Source organism: Ictidomys tridecemlineatus, chromosome 12 (assembly GCF_052094955.1).
Source record: "Ictidomys tridecemlineatus isolate mIctTri1 chromosome 12, mIctTri1.hap1, whole genome shotgun sequence".
In the NCBI taxonomy this organism is placed as follows: Eukaryota; Metazoa; Chordata; class Mammalia; order Rodentia; family Sciuridae; genus Ictidomys; species Ictidomys tridecemlineatus.
This window is the reverse complement of record NC_135488.1, coordinates 25139492-25143821: the sequence shown is the minus strand read 5'-3', so window position 1 is coordinate 25143821 and position 4330 is coordinate 25139492. Positions and strand designations below refer to the sequence as shown.

At 51.4% G+C, this 4330-nt stretch overlaps 1 long non-coding RNA gene across 1 annotated transcript; it reads right to left on the bottom strand.

The window, feature by feature from the left end:
* Positions 1–2615: 2615 nt before the first annotated feature.
* On the bottom strand, positions 2616–3355 carry LOC144369563 (uncharacterized). Its single transcript, XR_013429349.1, has 3 exons — positions 3247–3355; positions 2955–3052; positions 2616–2788 (listed from the first exon to the last, which is right to left on the bottom strand). It is a non-coding gene; the product is annotated as an uncharacterized LOC144369563 (long non-coding RNA).
* Between the last annotated feature and the right edge of the window lie 975 nt (positions 3356–4330).

The following is a 4330-nucleotide window of genomic DNA, read 5'->3' as shown; positions in this document are numbered from 1 at the left end:
TGGGTTTGGAGGGAAGCATTGGATGGTGAGTGCTCTGATGTCAACATGAAATTCTCATTCAAGATGAATACACTACTGGGAGGTGGGAGGGACTGGAAGAAAGGTTGAGCATGGTTGGAGGAAGACCTAAACAGGGTTGCGCCCTGGGCAACAGTACCTTGTTCCTGTTGGCTCCACTGAATCCTCATTCTCCAAGTAGAGGTCCTCCTCCTCCTCTCCATCTTTCTCTCTCTCCCTCTCTGCCACCCTCGTTCTCTCTCTCCCAGTCTATGCCTGTGTGGCAAGGGCTGAGGAGCTCTCCACTGCCACACACTAGAGCTTTATGGACAGCCTCAGTGCACAACCAAAGAGAAAGCTATGAAACCCAGAGAAAAGGCCTAGGATTCCTCCTCTGAGTTATTTTCCTCAAGTATGGCCACAGTGAGGACAGGCTGACCAGCACGGATACCACATTAGAGCCATGCTTCTGTGTTGGTGGAGCCTGCCTCCATGTGAACCAGGCTTCTGAGAATGGAGGCCACATTCCAAATGCTGCCCTACTGAGAACAATGGTTCCAAAGACCAGCAAAGGGACTGCTTCCCTCCAACATGGTGTATGGCCCAGTGGTGCCATGACCCCGAGTGGGGGAATACAACAGCCCGCTTCTCCTTCCTCTGAACACCTGTTTCCTGTCACCCTCCTCTAACCTATAGCCTGCTCTCCATCCCTTCTGGGTTGGATGTGGGTATCTCTGCCATGAATTTCTTAGGCTACCAAGGCCCCACACAGACTTTCTCTTCCATAGACTCTACTAACCTAACAGAAGGTTAAGATAGGAGACAAGTGATCCTAGAACTCATTGGGATGGTGGTCTTCAGCGTACATAGGCTGGGATAATGGATGCTGTGGTGTTTGGCTCACAAAAACCAACCAACCAACCAACCAACGAAAAAGCACTGGCATTATTATCAGATGAGCTCTGTGGCTACGTGCTCAGGAAGCCCTCATCTGACTTTAGTTAGGGATCACAACCCGGCTATTGTGATCACTCCTTGGCAAGTGAACTCAGGTGCGGAAGACCATGGAATTTATGCAAAAACAAATGATTCAGGCTGTCTCCCAGGCTGTGTTTTCTTCCCAATTTCATCCTGTTACTGCTTGCTAGAATCCTGGCAATGCTCTGCCCAGGCAGTGGATTTCTGGGCACACAGAAGGCTTTCAATAGTACTGCTTCAGTCCACAAAATGCCAGTTCCATCGTTAGCCCATGCATTCCCACGTTTCTTTGAAACCACTCCTATCCCAGACCATGAAAGCATACTGCTCCTGGAAAGAGGCTTTCCTCCTCACTCCTCAATGATGTCAGCTTTGTATGCCTGTTCATGTTCTGGGCAGGTCACCTGGTGGGGAGCCACAATATCCACTGGGGTACACTATTAGACCTCAAGAACTTCCACCAGCAGAAGTGCAGTTGTCTTTGTGCAAGAACCCAACACACCCTGTTGGAGTGTTCTTGGGGGTCAGAGACTACTCTTTGGTGCTAAGAGTTGACCTGAGTCCACATCCTGACCCTTGCTCTCTGCCATCTGATTGTCTCACTTACTCTGATGGTGAGAGATGATTTGGCCCAGCTCATAATCCTCTGGTTTCTCCTGAGTAAGCAAGTGTAGGTCGAGGGCGCTGCGGATGACGACAGGAGCCCTATCCTGGCAGGTCACCTGGAGCAGCATGGGAGACAGGCCTTCAGGAAATGGGCCTTGAAGTGACTACTCAAGGGCAGTGGGCAGGGGCATTCTGGAGGCACCTCCACTCTAAATACAAGGGCAACATCCATGACCCTACTACCTGAGGGTGACCTCCTGCTCATCGCGTGGGCTCTTCCCATAGGCTACTAGCCCAATCCTTGTACATAGGACTTCCTGGGCTTGCCATTGCTCTTTGTGGAGCTGCACTCCTCTCGAAGTGAAAGGACTCAACTACTTGCATACAGATGCAATCTCATCCCACAAGTTGGGAGGAATGGGACAATAGCCTCCAAGATCCCAGGTCTGCCCGAGGATGCAGGCGGCATCGGGAATGGCCTAGGCACAAAACCTAGAGGCTTTGGTCTGGATTGCCAGGGCCAAAAACAGACCCAGGAACATGACCACACACAGGAGTGCTGAAACATAGCCACAAGAGCTCCTGGCCTCCAGAGGCTCAGTACTGGCTGGGATGTAGGAGGGCACCTCATCCGGCAAGCGTGGTCATTGGGTTACCTGGACATTTAGTGTGCTTGCTCCACATCCATATCGACTCTGCAGAGAGACTCTCTCAGCTCCTTGTTCAAGGAACATGCAGAACCTCACACTGCTGTCCTCCTCCATAGATGTCAGCATCACATACAAGGGAACCTGCAACCTAGGTCCTATCCTATTCTCATCTGTCACCCATACCAGCCCCTGCCCTTTTGGACTGCATGCTGCCACCTGACACACAGACTCCCTCAGACATGGCAGTGGACAAGCTGCTGCTCTCCCTCATCTCAGCTCCAGCCCTTCACACTGACCTCTCCCTTCTTGATTCCCCTTTATCCTCCTGATCATCCAGAAGCTCCAAATTCAAGAGGGCATGAGTAGTCCATGGTATTGGACCAGTGTCTGTTCCCCACCCAGGTGTAAGCACCAGGGGACACCCCTGCTCCCAGGCTTACCAAAACAGTCTTGGCCATCTTTGGACTTTGTGTTTCTAAGTGGACACGAATTAAGCAGGTGTCTCCCACCTGCTTGTGGGAAAGCGGCCTGGAGGACTTGCAGGTTGATTCTGAGAACTGTGGGGGATGGAACATCAGCAAACCCAGAAACAGAAAGCCACCCCAGCCTGTCAGTTGGCTCTATGGGCTTCTAGCACATATGTCCAGGTGCTCAGGCTTCTTATTTCCCCAGGTGGGAGTGGAATGGCAGCACAAGTACAGCTTGAATAAGGTAGGTGTTTACCTCCTTTCCCTTGACCTGGGGGCGTTTCCTCACGATAAAATATTTTATTCCCGGATTCATGGACAGACACACCAGTGAGTGGTCAGAGACCTTGATTTCTGCAGAGCGAAGTGGAGAGAATTGTTAGGTGGCACTCAAGGATTATACCACAAAACACCCACAACCCCTGAGAGTCTCTGCCAGGCCCACCACACTTTGGTATTTTGGGGACAAGGCCCACTTTCTCTTGGCTGTGAGTTATCCTGAGCCCACTGTGGATCATGTCTCCCCACTGTCTGATTGTCCTACTTACTCTCATCCTCAGACATCATACTCAGCAGCTCAAAGTTGTCCACATCCTCATGCTGCAACAAATTTTGGTCCAAGGCCCTGCGGATGAGGCTTGTCACTGTCTCCTTACAGGTCACCTGGATCAGGGTGGGACAAATGTCATCAGAGAATGGCTTTTAGAGGAGCTACCCAGAAGACTGTGGTCAAACATTCAGGAGAAAAAGAGGCAGATGCACTGAAAATTTTGGTCCTGACTGCCACTACACAAAACAGACTCAGATACAAGAGTGTGCACTTGAGTGCTTCATGACAGCTTTGAGAGGCCCTGGCCTCTGGAAGCTCGGTGCGGGTCTGGTTCTAATGATGTACTTGACTCAGCACTGGCAGTCACTGAACATGTCTCCTCTGCAGCTGGACACCTGCAGCATTAGTATGTCTACTGCACATCCATAGAAATTCTGCCCAGAACCCCTTTAGCTCCATATTTACATACATGCAAAGGCTAACATTCCGAAGCTTTGGCATGACCCCCCAGGTGATCCCGACCCCAAATTCCTACACCTAGTCATGCTAAGGAGGTTCTCTTCCCTGCCACCAGGAACACATCCCCTCCTACACATGTGACAAATCACTGCCACCTCCTCTGCTCCAACCTCACTCATTGAGAATACCAAGTTCTAGGCACTGCAGCCTACACCCTAGACATATCTCTGCCTTCATCTGTCCACAGCACTTCCGTCTGCACTTCTGGCCTGCAAATGCAAAACCCACAATACACAGGCCCACTCACCACTGGAGCTGGGCATGCTGAGGCTCTCCCTCCTCAGGTCAAGCCCTTAAGACAGACCTCTCTCTTCTTTATTTCCCACCATAGCCCCAGGGTTGGCTGTGTCTCCTGCCTTCCGCTGTGTGGACACCCAGAGGCAGCCCTGCTGTCAGGCTTACCAGTATGCACTTTGTCTCCCTCAGGCTCTGTCCCTCTAGGAGGACGTGAACAAAGTGGCTGTCTTCCACCTGCTCGCTGGAGTGAAGCAGTGAGGAGCTGCTACTGGTGACTTTTCTCATGCAGCACTCATTGCTTTGGGTGGCCTGGGGCAATGATCCTG